Below are 23,843 nucleotides of genomic sequence, written 5' to 3'. Positions count from 1 at the left end.
GGAGCAGAACTTAACCAAGTCCTTGATAAAAGAAGATCCAAAAAGAAGTCCTTCAACCGAAGGGCCTGCTTCTGAGGTCGCAAGATAGGGTCAATGCGCATTAAAACGGATTTTCTGCGTTCTGCAGAAATAGCACAATTAGAGTTTCCAAGCAGGCAAATGGATCTTTGTGCCCAACCTATAAGGACATCTGTGTCCACCGGGGATCCTGATTCCTTAGCTACATACGCCATCTCAAGGATCTTGGTCAAAGGTCCTGAAAGGTCCGACAGTTTGTCTTGGCAATTACGCCAGGATCGATCCAAACCTTTTTTGGTGTCCTTAGAAAATTTCCTCATAAAGGTGACCATGGTGGGGTCTATTTCTGGGGTATCAGAAACCTTGCCCTCTAGGTCGGGTCTGGGACACTGCTTTTAAGCGTGACCTGACTTCCTTATCGAAGCTTTTCCGTAAATTAGATTGGGCATATTGGGCCACTTCGGGTGGAGGAACCCAATTGGAAGCTCTGGGGTGCATGATTTCTGTGAGATCGAAGTCTAGAACCTGACAGGGAGGGGGCGCTTTTTTAGCTTTTTTACTAGGCATAGGAGCGTTGGAATCATCCGAATCATCAGAGGAGGAATTTTTATCAGAGGAAGAGGTAGAAAAGGAGGCTTCCTTTTTTGAGCTGTAATTATGTTCGCCACTACGTTTCTTTTGCAGTTTTTCGAATGCGTCTGCGTGAAGACCACTAACCTCGGCTCTAGATTCCAAATTTTTTGCCTTTTCCTTTACTTTTTTAGACTCAGGAGGTGGTTGTTGTTCTTGCATCCAACCCTGTGATCGAGGGTAGTCAAATAGCTGCCCTGAAAAGGGACCCAGAGCTCTCACCAGGGCATCATTTACAGATTGTTGAACCCTGGTATCAAGGGCTTCCACTAGATCAACCTCTAGTTGATTGCCCAACTCCTCTGTATAATATTCTGTTCCTTGGTCATCCCACTGAGGCATGACCAGAGTATTAAGGTATAATAACCTTTAAGAGTAATGAAAAAACGAGTAGGTAATGTTGGACTCAAGGGAGGGGGAGGGCAAAAACCCCAATTCAGGCAAGTGAAAAAAGGAGCCCTTTAATAAAGTGTGGAGGGAGCTGCCTGCAAGGCACTCTCGGCAGAAGCGTATTTTAATTTTACAACCCAGGCAGTAAGCTCTGCTGGGCGTCAGGGAGCACTTGCTAGTACAATGGGGCACTTGAACGCCCTCACCGCACCCTCACGAGCTGATCGATTCCAGAATTAGGAAGGAATCGGCTCATTAAGGCGTGCGCGCGCGAGTTGAAATAAAAAGGAGACTGCGTGAGAGCAGCTCCGCTCCCGCTCCACTGAAAGAAACGGGCTACAAATCTTGGCAAAAAGCCAAGAAAACAAAGCGCACGGGCGCTTAAAACCTATAATAAAAGCGCGCTGAATCGCGACGCTAAACAAATAGAATTTACAGTTATAAGCACTTAAGTAAACATATAAAATATACGAGAGAATCGGAACATGTACTTATCTGCTGCGAAGCAGCAAAGAAAGAAGAAGTGACATCAAAGGTCAAGGGACTTATGGCAGAGGGCATAGAAAGTGATTGGACCATGTGACAGGATGTTAGGCATCTTGGGATGTGTAGTTTTTTCTGTTACTTGTATTTGATTGGCTGCTGTTTGAGTCAGTAAAGAAAGAGGAAGCTTAATCGGAGCCTCCGGTCCTGACATAGAATTCACACTGTGCCTACAGGGAGGCCCTAAAGGGAGAATGTACACACCGGCACCGACTGGGAGAATTTAAACACAGGCGCATACAGGGAGAATGCACACACAGGCACTTACAAGGAGAATACACAAACAGGCGCCTACAGGGAGAATGCACACACAGGCACCTAAGGGGAGAATGAACAAACTGGCAACCACAGGGAGAATGCACACACAGGAACCCACAGGGAGAATTCCGGCACTGGCACCTACAGTGAGAATGCACATGCCCAAATCACCTACAGGAAGAATGCACACACAGGCACCTACAAGGAGAAAGCACTCCCTAGTACTTAAAGGAAAAATGCACACACTGGCACCTACAGGGAGAGTGAGTGTGCAGGCACTGACAGGGAGAATGCACACACTAACATCTAAAGGGAGGATGTACAGACAGGCACCTACAAGGTGAATGAACACACAGGCTCCTACAAAAAGAATGCACACCCAGGCACCTACGGGGAGAAAGCTCACCCGGGTACCTACAAGGAGAATGTACACACTGGCACCTACTGGGAGAATTCAAACACAGGGGCATACAGGGAGAATTCACACACATGCACATACAGGGAGAATGCACACACAGAAACCAATAGGGAGAATGCACACACTGGCACCTACTGGGAGAATGCACACACAGGCACCTAAGGGGAGAATGAACACACTGACACCAACAGGGAGAGTGCACACACAGGCAAGTTCATGGAGAATGCACACACATACGCCAGCAGGGAGAATACACAAACAGGCGCCTACAGGGAGAATGCGCACACAGGCACCTAAGGGGAGAATGAACAAACTGGCACCCACAGGGAGAATGCACACACAGGAACCCACAGGGAGAATTCCGACACTGGCACCGACAGTGAGAATGCACATGCCCGAATCACCTACAGGAAGAATGCACACACTTGCACCTATAGGGAGAGTGAGTGTGCAGGCACTGACAGGGAGAATGCACACACTAACATCTAAAGGGAGGATGTACAGACAGGCACCTACAAGGTGAATGCACACACAGGCTCCTACAAAAAGAATGCACACTTGGGCACCTACAGGGAGAAAGCTCACCCTGGTATCTACAAGGAGAATGCAGACACAGGCACCTACAGGAGGATGCAGACACAGGCACCTAAAGGGAGGATGCACACACAGGCTCTCACAGGGAGAATCCACACACAGGCACCTACAGGAAGAACACACACTCTAGTACTCACAGGAAGAATGTACAAACTGGCACCTACAAGGAGAATGAACACACTGGCACCTAAGGGTGGAATGCAAATACAGGCAGCTAGAGGGAGAATGCACACACTGGCACCTACAGGGAGAAAGGACGCATAGGCACCAGCAGGGAGAATGCACACACAGGCACCTGCAGGGAGAATGCACACACTGGCACCTACAGGGAGAAAGGACGCATAGGCACCAGCAGGGAGAATGCACATACTGGCACCTACAGGGAGAATGCCCACACTGGCACCTACAGGGAGAAAGGACGCATAGGCACCAGCAGGGAGAATGCACACTCTGGCACCTACGGGGAGAATGTGCATACTGGCACCAGCAGGGAGAATGCGCACTCTGGCACCTACAGGGATAATGCACACACACAGGCACCTGCAGGGAGAATGCACACACACAGGCGCCTGCAGGGAGAATGCACACACAGGCACCTGCAGAAACAATGCACACACTGGCACCTACAGGGAGAATACACAAAGTGTAACTGCAGGGAGAATGCACACACTGGCACCTACAGGGAGAATGCACACACTGACACCTTCAGGGAGAATGCACGCACTGACACCTGCAGGGAGAATACACAAAGTGTAACTGCAGGGAGAATGCACACACTGGCACCCACAGGGAGAACGCACACACACAGGCGCCTTCAGGGAGAATGCACACACTGGCACCTACAAGGAGAATACACGAAGTGTACCTGCAGGGAGAATGCACACACTGGCACCAACAGGGTGAATACACACACAGGCACATACAGGGAGACCACACCCTCTTGTTCTTACAGGGAGATTGTACACACTGGCATCTACAGAGAAAATGTACCCACAGGGAGGATGTACAAACAGGCACCTAAGGGGAGGATGCACACACAGGCACCTAATGGGGGAATGCACACACAGGCAAAAACAGGGAGAATGCACACACTGTCACCCACAGGGCGATTGCACAGGTAGGCACCAACAGGACCAATGAACACACTGGCACTTATAGAGGGAATGACATACAGGTAGCTGCAGGGAGAATGCACACACTAGCACCTACAGGGAGAATGAACACACTGGCACCTAAGGGTGGAATGCACAAACAGGCAGCTAGAGGGAGAATGCACACACTGGCACCTACAGGGAGAAAGGACACATAGGCACCATCAGGGGTAATGCACACACTAGCACCCACAGGGTGAATGGACGCATAGGCACCTGCAGGGAGAATGCACACACTGTCACCTACAGGGAGAAAGCACACACACAGGCGCCTGCAGGGAGAATGCACATACTGGCACCTACAGGGAGAATGCACACACACACAGGCGCCTGCAGGGAGAATGCACACACTGGCACCAAAAGGGTGAATACACACACAGGCACCTACAGGGAGACTGCACCCTCTTGTTCTTACAGGAAGATTGTACACAATGGCATCTACAGAGAAAATGTACCCACAGGGAGAATGCACAAACAGGCACCTACGGGGAGGATGCACACACAGGCACTGTTAGACCTGACAGCCTTAGGGTGGTCACCCCTAACTTTTTTCCTGCCTCCCTCCACTTTTGAGATACTGTTTTTACTGGTTTTTAGACTCTACGCTCTTTACCACTGCTAACCAGTGCTAAAGTGCATATGCTCTAACCCTTTAAAAATGGTAACATTGGATCACACCCAATTGGGCTATTTAATTTACTTATAGGTCCCTAGTAGAGTGCACTATCTGTGCCCAGGGCCTGTAGATTAAAAGCTACTAGTGGGTCTGCAGCACTGATTGTGCCACCCACTTCAGTAGCCCCTTAACCTTGTCTCAGTCCTGCCATGGCAAGGCCTTTGTGTGCAGTTTCACTGCCAATTCGACTTGGCATTTAAAAGTACTTGCCAAGCCTAAAACTCCCCTTTTTCTACATATAAGTCACCCTTAAGGTGTGCCCTAGGTATCCCCTAGGGCAGGGTGCTGTGTAGGTAAAAGGCAGGACATGTACCTGTGTAGTTTACATGTCCTGGTAGTGTAAAACGCCTAAATTCGTTTTTACACTACTGTGAGGCCTGCTCCCTTCATAGGCTAGCAATGGGGCTGCCCTCATACATTGTTTGAGTGGTAGCTGCTGCTTTGAATGGAGTAGGAAAGTCATATTTAGTATGGCCAGAATGGTAATACAAAATCCTGCTGACTGGTGAAGTTGAATTTAATATTACCATTTTAGAAATGCCACTTTTAGAAAGTGAGCATTTCTCTGCACTTAAATCTTTCTGTGCCTTACAATCCACCCCTAGCTGGGTTTAGTTGACAACTCCTTGTGCATTCACTCAGACACACCCCAAACACAGGATACTCAGCCTCACTTGCATACATCTGCATTTTGAATGGGTCTTCCCGGGCTGAGAGGGTGCAGGGCCTGCTCTCACACAAAGGACTGCCACACCCCCTACTGGGACCCTGGCAGACAGGATTGAACTGAAAGGGTACCTGGTGCACTTCTAAGCCACTCTTTGAAGTCTCCCCCACTTCAAAGGCACATTTGGGTATAAAAACAGGGCCTCTGCCCCTACCATCTCAGACACTTCCTAGAGAAGAAACCTGAACCAGAACCTGCACCCTGACAAGAAGAACTGCCTGGCTGTCTAGAGGACTCACCTGACAGCTTTCTGAAGAGGACTGCTGCCTTTCTGTTGCCCTGCTGTCTTGCGGCTCTGTTGCTTTGCTGCAGAAGTGCTCTCCAAGGGCTTGGATAGAGCTTGCCTCCTGTTCCCTGAAGCCTCAGGACCAAAACGACTTCCCTCCTGCAGCTGAAATCCCCATGCGACAAAGATTTGGCGCACCGCCTGCCAAGAACGAAGCACAGCCTGCTTGCTGTGAAAAATTCACTGCACGCCGAGTCCTGAATGACGCAGCCCAACTTAGCAACAGAAGATCGACGCAGCACCAGTGACGCGACCGGAACTTCAACGCACAGCCCTACTGGATCGATGCAAGCCAACTCAGAACGTTGCCGCCCAACTTCCTGAGAGGAATTGACACAGCGCCTGCCGTGCGGAAGAAAATTCCACGCATCGCCGACCAGAATCGACGCAGCCCCTGTGACTTCACTCCGCAAGCCCAGGATTCCACACATCGTCCCCGTGGCGTCTGAAAACCCCACAACCCAAAGAGGATCCAAGTCCACGTGCCGGAAATTGTCGCAATGTCTTCCCCACGTGGAAAATAACGACACAAGTCCGTGTGCGAAGGGGCAAAACCGACGCACCCTCACCGTTTTCCACACATCTCCTCCTCTGCGGTCCCTTGCAAGGATTTTTCAACGCAAACCAGGTACTTTGCCCTGCTAGAGACATTTGTTGTTTCTAGGAGAACTTAAGACACTTTTTATTGCTTTTACAGTAATACTTTAACTTTAAGGACACTTGATATCACTTTCAGTGACATCCCTACATTTGCTTATTTCATCTTTAATCATTTTGACCTGCATTTATCCATATAAATATTATATATTTTTCTAAACACTGTGTGGTGTATTTTTGTGGTGTTATATTGTGCACAAATACTTTACACATTGCCTTCTAAGTTAAGCCTGACTGCTCAGTGCCAAGCTACCGGAGGGTGGGCACAGGATAATTTGGACTGTGTGTGACTTACCGTGACTAGAGTGAGGGTCCTTGCTTGGACAGGGGGTAACCTGACTGCCAACCAAAGACCGCATTTCTAACAGGCACCTAATGGGGGAATGCAGACACAGGCACCGACAGGGAGAATTCACACACGGTCACCCGCAGGGAGAATGCACACACTGGCACCTAAAGGGAGAATGCACACACAGACACCAACAGGGAGAATGCACACATAGGCACCTATAGAGGGAATGAACACACAGGCGCCTCCAGAGAGAATGCACACACAGTCACCCACATAGACCCTATGTGTTTCTGGGATGATATGGGCTCTTGGCATGTTGGTTGCTGCTGTTTCTGAATCACATGTGAAGCTCAGCACACGTTTTTGGAATTGCTCAATTTGCAACTGTTACAAATCGCCCGGATTAAACAAGTGCTGAACCACGTTTCACAATATGCACACGATGGCTCATTCACAACACGTCCTTTCAAGCCTTCCTACCTCAGGTGATTTCAAACTCTGATTCCCATTCCAAGTTCTTTGTCCTAAAAAGATAACATTGCACCTCAAGCAAGTGACTCTTCAAAGCTTTCAGGTTCCTTTGACAATTTGGGCGCGACCTGGCAAAGGACTGGGACTCCTTTACAAAAAAAGAATCAGAAGTTAGTTCCCCCTGCATGCACTGAACAACCTGTCTCTAGCAAGGAGAGGGATAGGTTTCCTGGCAGCCTCCCAGGGGAGATTTACAAGAAGCTTCAGTCGCCGCCACGTCACTTTACGCTCCAGCAGCGCAAGCCTCTCAACCATATCTTTGAGGCCTCGCAAATACCCGTTTTATGTCTTTCAATGTTCTCATAGGTATGGAGGAGATTTACAAGCCCTTAGCACCACCTGAGCATATTTTTTATGACAATAAGGCAGGGTTGAGGTGACCATTCCCATCGCCATATTTACAGAGTGGTGCAATTGCATGCATTGCACCACTTTGCAATCCCTTGCGCCACATTATGCCTGCACAAGGCATAATGTATGCAAGGGGGCGTTCCCATGCTGGGTGGCCCGAAAAGTAATGGCACAAATGAAATTTACAAGATTTCACTGCGCAATTTTTTCCATCATTTTTATAGCCTACTCAGGGCAGCTATTAAAGTCACACACCTATAATAATCTATGGGCCTCCCTGTGCTTCGCTGCACTAGCGTCAACATTTTTGATGCTAGTGCAGCAAAGCGCCACAACAGCGTAAAAAATTGAATTGTTAGGTGGGGCAAGGGGGGGGTGCAAGAAAAAATGGCACATCAGGACCCATGCGCCACTTTCTTGTAAATCTGCGCCATAGAGTAAGACAAAGCAGCGCAAGTCCCTGCATTGCCTTACTGTGCACCAGTGGGGCATTCCATCAGTGTTGTGTGGGTTTTCCCATGCAACCTCATGGATTTTGACGATGTCCCAGATTTACTTAGCACATACACCTGGGGCAGCGCCAAAACCTTACGCCTCCCCAGGGGTGGCATAATGAGGAAAACTATTTTTATTTCTCCTTGTTGCAGCACACATGGAAAGTGGGAGTTGCCTTTCAGGATTGTTTTTGTGCTGCACAAACACAATCCTACTGACAATGCACTAGCCAGCCAATTGTGTGCCAGCACAGGGGGAAGGAAAGGAGTGCACCATATTTCGTAAACACAGTACCTTCCTGCCTTTTCACATTGCCATAGTGCAGCACAGCAAGAAGGCTTGCGGCACTGCCCTATGCCCATTCCCCATAAATATGTCCCTTACTACAAAGAAGACAAGCATTGGCAAAGCCAACAGTTCTTGACGCTAAAACCAAGTGGCCTAGCCAGTACGTTTTTAATATTTCTAGTAAGCAACAAAAATGGTAAGAAAGAAAGGGCAGAGCTTGTAGGTGGTTGGGCCCTTTTGAATATTGTGAAGAAATTCAAAGTTAGGTCCATCTGCTCTGCACTCAGAACAGGTGAAGAGTTGACAGCACGGGCCCTTGAACTGCCTTGACAGCCAGAAGAGAAGTGATTAAGATCTCAGAGGTCACCTCAATGCCTTTACTGCAAGCATGGATTCAGATTGGATGGGAATTGAGAGAGGTACAGCTTCACCTGGGTCATTTGGCAAGTTATGCATGGTAAGGGCAGCAGGATGCTTTGGTCACACCCGCCAGGATAGATGACATATCCTGGGGATCAAATTAATTCATGAGGTTACTCGACTACCCAGATTTTTAAAATTCATTTGCCCAGGGCCACATAACCTGCATTACATCAGATGGTACCTGTTACTGTCCATGATAGGTCAAAAATCTTCAATACTTCACATAGCGCAGGATGGCTAATAACAGTCTGTGTGTGTGTGGAATGGATTTTGAAGTCTGCTTATTCTTAACACAACCAAATGGCTGGCCCACACAGCGTTGCAACCCACTTGCCCAAACCATAAGGGCAGATCCCAGGAGTCACTGGCGTGCAGTGCCCAACAAAATGATCACTGACAGATTGGATCCCCTCATTGGACGTTGTGGAGCACACTCAAGACATACCACATCAGTCAACTCTCAAACAGACCAACACAGCTCCATCAATGTCGAAACCTCCTGATGCTGTGTGGAAGTCCCAAGCAGCAAACTTCTTAGGACCCATCACTTCTGAAAAAAATACTTATGGGTCAGTATGGGAGAGCACTCAAGTTTTGGAGAATGGAGATATCTCACATGGCAGCGATGTTTGGGTTTCCTGTACTCGACCGAGTGATCACTGTACCCCACAATGTGCAGTAAAGAAAATGGCCATCAGCGTGTTAGGTTTCTGAAGTTCCTGGCTTGCACAGAAGAAGATACGAATTATGGCTCCAAGCAACATAGGGGGTCATTACAACATTGGCGGTAAAAGCCGCTTACCGCCGTGCAGAAGACCGCCAACAAACCGTCGCGGCCGTGGAATTCCTTTGCAGAATTCCACCACGGTCATTATGACCCAAAGCCCGGAATTCGCCAAAATCTAGACACCCACACAAATCTGCCACACCAAAGGTCAGTGATAAACTGGCGATAACAAAACCTCCACCGTCACGCCAACAGGAATACGCACACACTATCACGACCCACGAATCCACGAGTCTTTCAACCGCGGTATTCCATTGGCGGTACACACCACCGTGCTAAAAATACACACACATTTACAAAGCACATCCACATTGGACAATTCGAAATACACACCTGATACACATACACACACCACTCCCAACCATCCAATACAATATAAAACACACACCCACATCACCCACATACCCCTACGACAACAATTGAGAAAGAAGCACACAGAGAGACACCACCATCTACAAACGAGCATCCACAGGCACACAGCACCATCACTCACATAACATCCACGCACCTTACACAACACACCTCTAACTATCACCCCACACATCACAACACACACCACCCCACACATCACCTACACCACCCCATGGCACCGCAAAGACACCCCAGGTTCTCTGAGGAGGAGCTCGAGGTCATGGTGGAGGAATTCATCCGGGTAGAGCCACAGCTATTCGGATCACAGGTGCAGCACACCTCCATAGCTAGGAAGATGGAGATATGGCGAAGAATCGTGGACAGGGTCAATGCAGTGGGACAGCACCCAAGAACTAGGGATGACATCAGGAAGAGGTGGAATGACCTACGGGGGAAGGTGCATTTCGTGGTCTCAAGACGCCACATTGCGGTACAGAGGACTGGCGGCGGACCACCACCTCCTCCCCCACAACTAATAACATGGGAGGAGCAGGTCTTGGCTATTCTGGATCCTGAGGGCCTCGCAGGAGTAGCTGGAGGAATGGACTCTGCTAAGTCAATTCTTTCATTACTTCATCCCCCACCCATCTGCATGCTATCACATACCCCCACCCTCACCCCCATCACTCCAACTCTTCACACATGTCCCAATATAACAAACCACACATCCCAAACCCAAGCCCTGCATGCAACACCAAAGCATGGCCACCCATCACCAAAGCATGGCCACTGCACATACCCATACACCCCCCTAAACCATCATCACACAAGGTCCTACACAGGAATGCAAGCACTGCGGTACACGGTCACCCACCCATTGCACACCATGGCACACACAGATGCAATAATCATGCTTTTACACCCCTGCAGGACCCCTACCCAACGTCACCGGACAGGAGGGTCTAGATATGTCCACTCCACCCACAGAAGAGGCCCACAGTGATGACAGCAGCTCTGTCCAACTGGATCTAGATGACCAGCCTGGCCCATCTGGGACCTCGGGACAGTCGGTTCGCCTCACACTGGCACAAGCCACTACAGAGCTTCCCCCCTCAGGAAACACCAGCACAGCACCCACCCAGCGGGCCCATACCTCTGTCCCCAGGACACGTCAAGCAGCAGTGTGTCCACCACTACAGGGAACCCAGGCTAACCCACCACCCCAACAACACCAAGGACCTGAGGGAAGTGGCAGTGGGCACACGGTTCAGGGGACAGAGGCCCAGGAACACAGGGGAACTGGGAGGGCTGCTGTGCGACAGGGGGAGGACAGGCCCAGGGAATCCACTCTCCACGAGGCCCTCTCCAACATCATGGGAGCCTACCACCATTCCCAGGAGACGATGGCAACGGTACTGGCCAAGTTTCAGGAGATCCAGCGGCTGCAGGAGGAACAGTATTTGGGCTTCATGGAGGAACTCAAATCCATCAATTCCACCCTAGGCACCATTGTAGGGATGCTGAAGGAACTCGTCAACACCAGGAGGGACACTGTGGCACAACAAGGGGCCCCTGACACTAGCCTGGATGATGAACTGCCCACCACCTCCGCCGGTGCTAGTCGACAGGAGGCACCGCCACAGGACCAGCACCCCACCCCCTGCAGAGGGAGAACCACCCCGCAAACGGTCCCTGAGATCCAGGACAAAGACAGAGAACGATGCCAAGACCCCCGCCAAGAAATGAGACCACCCTGATTGTCATCCTTTTGTCCCACCTTGTCACCCTGTCCATCCTTAAACTGCCCCAGCTCCACTTCCTATGCCCCTTTGGACAATGCACCTGTGGGACTAATAGACTGGACTCTGCCCTGGACATTCCTCCATCATCACCCCTCACCATTTTACAACCCCCTCCAATATTGAGCACTTAAATAAACACCCTTAAAGCACAAAACAATCAGGAGTCTGTCAGTGATTTCGAAATAGTGTATTAGCAATTACAGTGGTAAAATGCTCTTTCAAATGTAATGTCAACATACCTATGTCACACAGCTCTAGTCCATGAGGAAACAAAGCAGATGTCACACAGTGGGACTCACATCTGTGAAATCGTAAGGGAAAGTGACAACTCAGTGACCATACACTGGGTGAAAATGACAAACAGTAGAGAGGCAGTAGATGTAAATCAGATGTAGCAGGCAGTGTTGTCTTCTTACCTGTGTCTCACTGGAAGTATTGCAGGATCGCCGTGTTCCTGTTGTCGATGTCCTCTTCTTCTGCTTCCTCGTCTTCACTGTCCACAGGCTCCACAGCTGCCACAACACCTCCATCTCGACCATCCTCCTGCAGAAAATGCACCTGTCGTCGCAAAGCCAAGTTGTTAAGCATACAGCAGGCCCGATGATCTGGCATACCTTGTTTGGTGAGTAGAATAGGGAACCACCTGTCATATAGAGGCACCATAACCTAGCCTTCAGGAGGCCGAAGATCCGCTCTATAATCCTCCTAGTTCGCCCATGGGCCTCATTGTAGCGTTCCTCTGCCCTTGTCCTGGGATTCCTCACTGGGGTCAGTAGCCATGACAGGTTGGGGTAACCAGAGTCACCTGCAAATGGCGAGGGACAACTGTTAGTCACACACTAACTCATAGGGACATCCACAGACCCAGACAACTATTCCCACTGCATTGGGTCCATGTCCTCACCTAATAGCCACACCCGGTGCCTCTGGAGTTGCCCCGTCACATAAGGGATGCTGCTATTCAGCAGGATGTAAGCGTCATGCACTGAGCCAGGGAATTTTGCATTTACATGGGAAATGTACTGGTTTGCCAAACACACCATCTGCAAATTCATGGAATGGTAACTCTTCTGGTTTCTGTACACCTCTGCACTCCTGCGGGGGTGGTACCAAGGCCACATGTGTCCCATCAATGGCACCTATGATGTTGGGGATATGTCCCAGGGCAAAGAAATCACCTTTCACTGTAGGCAAATCCTCCACCTGAGGGAAAACGATGTAGCTCCGCATGTGTTTCAGCAGGGCAGACAACACACTGGACAACACGTTGGAAAACATAGGCTGGGACATCCCTGATGCTATGGCCACTGTTGTTTGAAAAGACCCACTTGCTAGGAAATGGAGTACTGACAGCACCGGCACTTGAGAGGGGATTCCTGTGGGATGGCGGATAGCTGACATCAGGCCTGGCTCCAACTGGGCACACAGTTCCTGGATTGTGGCCCGATCAAGCCTGTAGGTGATGATCACATGTCGCTCCTCCATTGTCGACAGGTCCACCAGCGGTCTGTACACCGGAGGATGCCGCCATCTCCTCACATGCCCCAGCGGATGGTGCCTATGGAGGAGAACAGCGAGCAGAGAGTCAACCAACTCTGAGGTACGTAAACACAGCTTACTCAGAAAATATTAGCAAATCGAAATATGCCTATATGAGTGTTTAGGCAAGGCCTAGATATGTGTGACGCAGTCCAAAATAATGCCATGTGGGCCCCTGAAATGCTGTCTGCCTGACCTGTAAAGTGGGACAGGGGGATATGAGGTAACTGCGCTGGTGTTGTGCACCGTCGCGGTAGGCGTTCGAAGACCGCAGCGCAATCCTGCATTGGTTAACATTGGACCCTATGGGTCCCAGGAGCCAATGACGATGTACGCCAGCGGTGACGGTACGTACAGCCGCGGACGTGACCGCCATTTTCTATCTGTTCAATCACTTGATACCTGATCTTCGACAGGAGAGGACCTACACTGCAAGTGCTAATGTGACCTCAGTCTGGAAGAGACAATGGCTCGTGTGTCTGGGGAAAGGGCCCCTGCCTTCAGCATGGAGGAGTTGGAGAAACTCGCGGATGGGGTCCTACCCCAGTACAGGCTACTCTACGGTCCTCCAGACAAACAGGTAAGTACACTGTGAGCATGCTGTATGGGCAATGCATGTGTGGAGTGGGCTGGATGAAAGATAGGGGGGGAGAATGAGGCGTGCGTGAAAGGACGGTGAGTGCATGTGCGTCATGGCAAGGGTAGGGATGCGGGCCAATGACTGTGATGGTGCAGATGGTAATTACTTCTCTTTTTCCCCTGTACAATTCCTGTAGGTCAGTGCCCTCCAGAAGAAGGACATTTGGCGTGCCATCGCCAAGGAAGTCCGGACCCTGGGGGTCTACTACAGACGGAGCACCCACTGCCGGAAAAGATGGGAGGACATTCGCCGCTGGAGCAAGAAGACGTCGCACCATGACCCCCGTGATGTTCAGGATCCTGCCGGTGGCGTACCCGGAGTTGGATGGGCACTTGAGGGCATCACAGCAGACACAAGGGGGTGAGTGCACTCTCATTCTGCTGATTCGGCACGCATTGTAGGTGTCTGGGTGGGGGAGGTGGGCTGTGGGTTCCCCTAGGCCAGGGCGAGTTTAGTAGGCAAGGACCCTTCTTGAGGCAGGCCCTGTGGCACCCCACCCCACCTCTGCACAGTGCCAACTACACCTAGTCAGGCTCCTGTGACATCCATGTGTGCAGAAATTGGGGATTGCCTTGTATCCCATGTCCCTGGGAGTGAATAGTGGACTCCAAGGGCGCGGCGTAGTGCAGGGGGCTTCTGTGTCTGTCGTGTCCGCCAACGGTAGCGGTATTGCATGCACTCAACATGCCTTTCTTCTGTCTCCCCCCCCCCTTTTTGTGGTCTCCCTGTTCTTGTGTGCATTAGCATCATCAGGCGGAGGAGCAGTGGCACCGGAGAAGGAGGGAGCTCCACCCACATGGACCTGGAAGGCGACACTACAGAGTCTGAATTCACCAGTGGGTCGGAGGGCGAGGGGAGCTCCACAGCGGGGACAGGAGCTAACACCAGCGATACGGACTCCTCCTCTGATGGGAGCTCCCTTGCGGTGGCCGGCCCATCTGTGTCTACTGCATCTACAGGTACAGCTGCCACCCCCCCTACCAGCACTGCCCTCCCAGCAGCCCCTCAGCGTTCGCCCCGTGCCATTGTCCCTGTCTCTAGCCTCCCCCCTCCAACTTCCTCCACCCAGACCCACACCCCTGTACCTCAGCCTATCCCAAGCACACCATCAGACCAGCATGCGCACACGTCAACACACAAGGGAAGCTCATGCAAACATAAGCACCACACATCCCACAGGCACTCACGCAAGCATCACACATATGCAGACACACCAACATCTACTGCCTCCACAGTGTCCCCTCCTCCTCATCTCCCTTCCTGTCTGATGTCCACTCACACCTGCATGCACTACATCCTCAGCCACTATGTCCATCACCAGCACACCCACCACCACACCCCACTCACGTACAGTCACCAACCCCATTAACATTCACACGTCCCCTGTGTCCTCTCCCAGTGTGTCTGTGAGGCCACCTCCCAAGGTACAGAAACGCAGCCACACACCCACCCTACATTCATCCACCTAACGACAGCCTCCAGCCCATGCACCTTCACCCAAATTCAGCAAACTTACACCTCCTACAACCACTACCTCTTCCTCCACTCCAAAACCCCCTCCAGCTACCCGTCCCAGTGTTCCTAAGAAACTTTTCCTGGCCAACCTTGACCTCTTTCCCTCACCTCCCCCACCCCTTCAGTCTCCTAGGGCCCGACTCTCCAGGTCCCAACCTAGCACCTCAGCCACAACATCGGTGGGACCAGTGGTGCCAGTAGTCACCGGATTCTGGAGTGCACCAGGCAGCAGAGCAGCCAGTGTGGCAAGGAGCCACAGCATCCCCACCTTTCAAGCATAAAAAGTTGGCCAGTGCCCGACGGGAGAGGGGAAAGAAATCAGCCACCAAAGCCGCTCCCAGAGGTACAGTTGGGTGTGTGGAGACAGCTGCAACACCATCCAAGGTGGGGAAGGGGCACAGTAAAACCGGCAAGTCTGGGAAGATCAGCACGGCGGACAAGACCGCCAGCAGCCCTGCTGCCCAGGACAAGACTGCCAGCAGCAGCCCCGCTGCCCAGGACAAGACTGCCAGCAGCAGCCCTGCTGCCCAGGACAAGACCGCCAGCAGCCCCGCTGCCCAGGACAAGACCGCCAGCAGCAGCCCGGCTGCCCAGGACAAGACCGCCAGCAGCAGCCCCGCTGCCCAGGACAAGACCGCCAGCAGCCCCGCTGCCCAGGACAAGACCGCCAGCAGCAGCCCCGCTGCCCAGGACAAGACCGCCAGCAGCAGCCCTGCTGCCCAGGACAAGACCACCAGCAGCCCCGCTGCCCAGGACAAGACCGCCAGCAGCAGCCCGGCTGCCCAGGACAAGACCGCCAGCAGCAGCCCCGCTGCCCAGGACAAGACCGCCAGCAGCAGCCCGCTGCCCAGGACAAGACCGCCAGCAGCAGCCCGCTGCCCAGGACAAGACCGCCAGCAGCAGCCCTGCTGCCCAGGACAAGACCACCACCAGCCCCCCTGCCCAGGACAAGACCGCCAGCAGCAGCCCTGCTACCCAGGACAAGACCGCCAGCAGCCCTGCTGCCCAGGACAAGACCGCCAGCACCACCGCTGGACAGTGAGTGCCAATGATTACAACGCTACTGAGGCCGCCATGGACAGGATAAAGCACTCTGGGCACCAAGCCCCCTCCAGAACCAGTGGAGATTCACATCCACTACCTCTGTCCTTGGCAGGATTAAGCACTCTGGGCACCAAGCCCCTTACAGAACCAGTGGAGAAAGGCATCCACTACCTCAGTCCTTGGCAGGATGAAGCACTCTGGGCACCAAGCCCCCTCCAGAACCAGTGGAGATTCACATCCACTACCTCTGTCCTTGGCAGGATGAAGCACTCTGGGCACCAAGCCCCCTCCAGAACCAGTGCAGAAAGGCATCCACTACCTCTGTCCTTGGCAGGATGAAGCACTCTGGGCACCAAGTCCCATCCAGAACCAGTGGAGACGGTTATCCACTTGAGAGACTGTGGCTTTGCACTCCCCAGGATTGAACAGTGGGCAAGCCACCCACTGTAGAGACTTGAGAGACTGTGGCTTTACACTCCCCAGGATTGAACAGTGGGCAACCCACCCACTGTGGATACTTGAGAGACTGTGGCTTTGCACTCCCCAGGATTGAACAGTGGGCAACCCACCCACTGTAGAGACTTGAGAGACTGTGGCTTTGCACTCCCCAGGATTGAACAGTGGGCAACCCACCCACTGTAGAGACTTGAGAGACTGTGGCTTTGCACTCCCCAGGATTGAACATTGGGCATAGAGCCCCCTCGTGGATCTGGCGTTGTGCACTCATCCGGCTGCGGTGTCCCCCCCTTCCCTTCCCCCTGAAGTGCCTGTTTTATTTCTATCTGATGCCCCAGCAGTGTTCTCTCCGTCTTGTTCAGGTATTGAGTGTGGGCCTCGTCCATGCCTTTTGGGCCCAGTGGTCCACGGACTATGATGGTGGAATCCCTTGGACTTGTGTTCTTGGTGTATATAATTGTTTATAGTGTAAATGTATATATATGTAAATATTTTTGATTAATGTAATTGAATATATAACAATTATTCAACTCATTTCCTTTTGTCCTTGCATTCTTCCAGGGGGGTTGGGGGGTGTAACTGTAATGTATCATGCTGTATTAGTGTGTGTGTTGTTGTGGGTGAGGGTGGGGGTGTTGCGTGTTGCGTGTGTGTGTCACTCTCTTTTTCCTCCCCTGTGTCGTAGGTGCAGTACTCACTGTGGTCTTCGCCGCCGGCGTTCGTGCTCCTGGTAGAGGAGCAGGAAAATAAAGGCTGGGAGTATCTGAAGTTCCGGTTCCATGGTGTCCTGATTCCTCGTGGGGTGTGTAGAGGTGAGCGTTTTCCCTTCCAATTCCTGTTTCTGCCGTGTTTTTGTTCGCGGGGAATCCGCCCCAGAAAAGGTGGCAGATTGGACTGTTGTAATAATTTGGGCGGTACATTGTCCTTCGCCTGTCTGTTGGCGGTTACCGCCGTGGTGTTTGTTTGTACCGCCGTGGCAGTCTGAGTGTTAAAGGGGCTATGTTGGCGGTTTTCGCCACGGTCGTAATTCCATTTTTTTTCCCGCCGGCCTGTTGGCGGTTTTACCGCCGCTTTAACATCGACCGCCAGGGTTGTAATGACCACCTAAATAAGCAAAAAAGGCAAAACTGCACCCAAATATACAGAAAGTTGGTGGTTCGACAAGCAGAATCCCTCAATGTTATACTGGTGCACAAAGGACAAGCCAAGAAATGAAACATCTTCTTCCCGACCACGCCCACTGAGGTCATAAATATAAAAGGAAGTATAACCATTGCAGCATATGATCACCACAAAAGGTTCAATGTGGTGCACACAAATTAACCTCACCTGAAGTCCCAGACAATATTGACAACTCTGGCAACCCAAATACATAACATTTACAAAAGGAACACAGTGAGTGGTCATAAATCACCAGATGATCTCTGAGACTGAGAGAACAGATAAGTCAATAATGCCTGGTAAAACAAGCATTGACAAAGTCAGTAGGTCTGGCGCTGGCCACCAGTCTTTTGGTTCTGGCAGCTCTTTTCTAGTTCTGTCATGGGTTTTGCAAAGCTTTACTGTTGGGAACACTGCCAGGCCCTCATCAAGCTAAAAAAAAGCATTGGCTTAAGGCAAAATATGTTTTTTTCTTCAAAAAACACAAATTACTGTAGTAGTCCCTGACACTGAGGAGAACTACTTTGTGCATGGATGTGAGGCACAGATTAGGGCAGCATTCTGTAATTCATGGAAGAAGCAACATGAACAGTTTAAGAACCAATACAGACAATAAAACAACTGGGGAAGAAGAAAGAAAAATAGCACCTCAATCTCAGCGTGAGAAGCAGAGGAACACTAATTAAAATGAAGCAATCAGTACTTCGTCCATGCTTCACACAATAGAAGAAGAAGTGAAACTTGCATGCACTGCACAGTTAAGAGACATCAAATAAAAGTGACAAGAAGCCAATGAATGTAAGCAATGGTCGGGCTCCAAGTCTCTTTCAATGAACAAAATCTCTTGTGTGCAACAGAGCCCAAAAATGGGGCCTAACCATCAACTGCAGTGTACACCCGAAAGGAAAGAAAGAAAAGAAACCCCAATATCAGAAACACTACATTTAGACATTTCAGGTCAATTCAAGAAAGTACGTAAAAGAGTACTTTTGAAGTAAGTACTCCTTCCTGTGCCCGTAAATGCTTTTGTGAATTGGCTTACTGTACTTTGAAAGGTTATTTTATTATAATTTGGGGGTCTTATAGTAGGGCCCATTCTATTGTAAACATGGGCCAATATTAATGGGCTTTTGGCGCACAACAGCACAGCAAGTCACATTGCTGCACTGCCCTGCATCAAAAGGAAAGGGCAGGAATGCACAGTATCTGTAGCATACAGCACATTCCTCAATTTGTTCCCCTGAGCTGGCGCACACTGGGCTGCCTAGCGCCAATGCAGGCACCCTTGCACTGTGGTGCAAGAGTGTCTGTGTTGCATGCAGGGGCACCTTCCTGCACAAAAACAATCCTGGGAGGCTTTTCCTCTTTCTAAGGAGGTACAAACAGGAGAAATGAAGATATTTCTCCTTGTTACGCCTCCCTTCGAGAGGCGTAAGGTTTTACTCATCCCCAAGTTTACATGGTTTTGTAAATCTGGGGCAGCATTAAAATCCATGGGTGTTGCAAGGGAACACCCACCATAACGCCCAAGGAATGTCTCCCTTGAGCTGGGCAAGGCAACGCTGAAACTTGCGCTGCGTTGCCTTACTCCATCTCTATGAGGTCATGAAAAGCCACATAAAGTGGCCCTTGCGTCACCTCATAGATATGGTTGAAAGGTTTGCGCCACTGGAGCATCACAAAAAATTGCTTATAAATATGCCCCTTGCGCACTATTGTAGTTGAAGCACATGATGCTGCAGCAGCTTTTAGACACATCTCACACTTTTAACATGCCTAACTTCTGCTGCTACATTCAGTTAACACCAAACCTGGCAGTGATGGGGCTTGTTGTGTGGAACAAGGCAACACATCCCATCCAACTCAGCTCTGAAGGAAGACTCACAGTTTTGTAAGCCACAATGGTCTTAATATAGCTCTCTTCATCCTAAAATTGCCTCTGTTTCAATGTCAATCAATGGGAAAAATAAATTCCCCCTGTTCATTTTGTCTTTTATCACAAATTACACTAGAAATGTTGCACTTTAATTGTTTCCCTCTTTGAGGAATGACTATGCAGAAGAGAGTTGATAATCTACAAAGATTTCTTTTTCAGAAAGATGGAAATACAAGACACATTTCACTTGACATCATAAACATTTTTGACAATTTAAGGAGACATAAAATTAAAACTGGTTCACTCTGTGCTTCCACAGGCTTTCCCAATTTTATTTAGCAAGTTTAAAATGGCTTCAGCTCATGAAAATGATTAGACATTTATTTCAGGTGTGTAAAGCAGTTCTTGCTAATTCCCAGCTAGAAATCAGCACCTGTCAGTGATGTGATCAACACAATAGAAACAAGCTTTGGCAAAGTTCAAAGGTCATGCAGCAGCTTGCCATCATCCATTTGGCTTTGTCAAAGTTTTTCTTCTTTTGATTTGCTATGGCTGTGGGAACACTTTATTGCAGAGGGAACTGCTGGGCTCTCACCATTATAAAAAAAAAAATCGCCAAACACAAAAATATGTTTTAGTCAAAAAGCACAAGTTGTCATGGTAGGCCCTAGAATTGAATGTACTTTGTTTGTGGTTATGAAAGAGCAGAATGCCGTCACTCACAGTGACAGGCATTTGTGAATGGGTTACCACCTACTTGAAGTAGGTGGCAAAATGAGAATGTTTTGCGACCGAATTTTGGTTACAAAACATTCTTACAGTCCGCTTCAACTCGGTATTAGGAAGGGATGCCCTGAACACGACCCCTTGCTAATACAGGATCGGTATGCAATTCCAGTTCCAAATTGCAAATCGGTAACATGTTTTCAAATCGTAATTTGGAATTCACACATACCAGAATTAATTTTGCCGGTCACAAACAGCCTGATTCCATGATTCTATAGTACACATATCATTTTAGTGAAATCAAAAAGTCTTAGCTAACAGTATGCTTTAAACAAGATGGGCAGAGACATACCTGCTTACACATATGTAAATACACAGACACATTCAAATACACACAAACATACGAGTTTAGGATGGACACACAAGTGTAGATACACACCCATTTGTGCAGATGTATGTTTACATACACATGTGCAGACATATAGGACGTGTATTACATGCACACAAATATATCTACATGCATGCTGATACATGCGTGAAGGTGCGAGAACAAAAGTGCACACATGCTCACTCTTAAGCATGGACTTGAAGCACTTTCATGGACATTCACAAACAAAAATGTGTCCGGTTTATTAAACAAACATGCGTACATGCACGCACAATTCCACATGTCTGTCTTCTCTCGTAGGCACTGAGGCTCTCGCACATTCTCTAATGTACACAGTGGCACCCACACTTTCTCACACTGTGGTCTATACTACTGGTATACCTAGAGATACGCTCTTGCATGCATGGAAACTCATATTAGCACATGTACAGACTCTGCGACTAGCCATTTCAAGGCTAATCTCCCAATTCCTGCATGCAGAAATCAGATTTCTGCAGAAGCATGCTCTACTGGTGACGGGCAAGGCACCTGTGCTCTTACACAACCCCCTTGTCACCCTCTCTACCTGTCATAATGCTGACTTTGTGCTCCTTCCAGGTGTGGGGAAAACAAAGTATATCTTTCCATTGATCTGACACCCAGTCCTGCAGGAGCACACTTGGAAGTCCTGTCCCTCTGCTGTGCCAATGAGGATGCAGCTTCGAATCACAGGTCTCAGCTCTTAAACAGCCTGTTAAACCCAGCAAATGCCCTGGGAGAAAAGCATGTGTATCACACAGAGGTGCAAACTCTGTTTTTGTTTGCATTATGTAAGACTGCCAAAAATAAAATGTTGATGCCGTAGAGAGCCAATCGGGCTCTCCTCCGTTGTTGCCCTGCTCCGTGACGCCGTATGGTGTCCGGAGAGAGGGCTATATATTAAAGGTGGGCGGACCCTCGTGGTTCTTTATGCCCTTGTTGAGTTGTATGACGGTGTCAGAGTTTTCCTGTAGCGCATGCTGCGCACACAAAGGCGCAGCATCCCCCGGGGGTTGCAGGTGAACACCCCCACTACAATTGGCGCCGAGGCGGTGGCCACACGCTGCCCACCACGGCCGCCTTACCTCTCAGGGAATCGGGGCCTGGAATCGACGCGCGTTGAAGCCCGAGGACCCCTGAGGCTGCCCTTTCCACTGCAAGCGCGGAAGTGCGGCCACGGCTGTTCGGAAGCCAGACTGGTTCAGCTGCAGAGGCCATGTCAGGTGGGTCCCCGTGGGGCCAGTGCCTAGGAGCAAGGCCTGGTGCCCACAATAAACATTTGTTTTCTCCATCACCAAGGCCTGATACGAGGGAAATAGAGTGTGGAGCCCCATCCCCCCCCACAGCCAGCTACATTCACTTGCTTTTTTTTTTGTGTGACTGCTCCTCCTGCCACACCCAACACTCTCAGCACTAAGGGCACGGACATTCGTTGTGGCCCCACACTCTTAGCATACTGGATACACATCTGCGCCACAATGGCACCACTGGCTTGGACGGCTGAGACACTACTTCCGAGGCACACAACAGATGGGCGGTGCGGTGCAAAGGTGGCTAATGCTACATTTCGCGGGCGACGAGCTCTACTGCCTGTTTCAGACGCTGCCGAACACGGGAAATGATAACGACTTCGATGCTGCAGTAGAGGCCCTCAACAGGTATTTCGACCCCCAGCTCAACCCCAATTATGAAGAGTTCAAACTGTGACAGGCCCAGCAAACCGACACAGAGTCGTTGGACATGTTTTCCACGCGCAAGCTAGCAAGCACCTGCACAGGCATCAATCACAACAACGAGATAAGGGCAAAGGTAATTCAGGGATGCCGCTCTACAGTGCTGTACAAGCTAATTCTAAGGCAACCAAGCATTTCACTTGATGACATACTCATCCTAGCGAAGTCACATGAGCTCTTCAACAGCTGCACTGAGGACATGGCTGCCGCCCTTGCACGGTCGCCCATTGCGCCAGGTCCAACAAAACTGAGTTCTGTGAAGGCAGAACAAGTTGACGCCATCTACCGCCATCAGAACTCACCCCGAATGGCTCAGCAGGCCAGAGTGGAGGTAAAGGGATGTGGAAACTATGGCAGTGAATACCGCCACCTGGTGCGTGCCCCACGAAAGGCAAGAGCTGCTCCAGATGTTGCAAGCCCAACCACTTCGCCAGGGTCTGCCGAGGAGGATGGCCTTGAACCGGAACAACTTCTGCAAGAAGAGCAGTGGTGTAACAGATGACACTAGACAAGGAAGCAGGGGCAGCCGCAGTAGGCCCGTGTCCGGGCACCACCCCATACGATGCCGATGACGAAGAGGAAGAAATATTTGTTGTTTCATTTGCTGACAGATGATATCAGGCAGCCTCCTCCAATATGCACCATAACAATCAACGATACGCCAGTATCGGCGCTCATTGACACTGGGGCATTGGTCAATCTCATGAACGTTGACCATTACAATAAGCTATCTCCCCCACCAGAACTCAAGCCATGCTGCACCAAAATATATCTGTATGGTGGCTTAGAACCGCTTCCCCTCAGAGGGGCAATAGCGGTAACTGTTGGCAGCGACCGACACTCTACACGTGCAATGTTCCACGTGGCGGAAGGGAAGAAAGGAACGCTCCTAGGGTGTCACACGGCCGAAGACCAGGAACTGGTATTCTTTGCCTGACAGGTGCACGATTCCCATGCCGAAGCAGTGCTGGAGGAGTTCCCAGAGCTCCTCCGTGGACCGGGGAAGCTCAAGGGCAAACAATTTTACTTACACGTCGACCCTACTGTACACTCGACTGCCTTGAGACATCGGAGGGTGC

The sequence above is a fragment of the Pleurodeles waltl genome, chromosome 1_2, assembly GCF_031143425.1.
Source record: "Pleurodeles waltl isolate 20211129_DDA chromosome 1_2, aPleWal1.hap1.20221129, whole genome shotgun sequence".
NCBI lineage: Eukaryota > Metazoa > Chordata > Amphibia > Caudata > Salamandridae > Pleurodeles > Pleurodeles waltl.
This window is presented reverse-complemented; position numbering follows the sequence as displayed.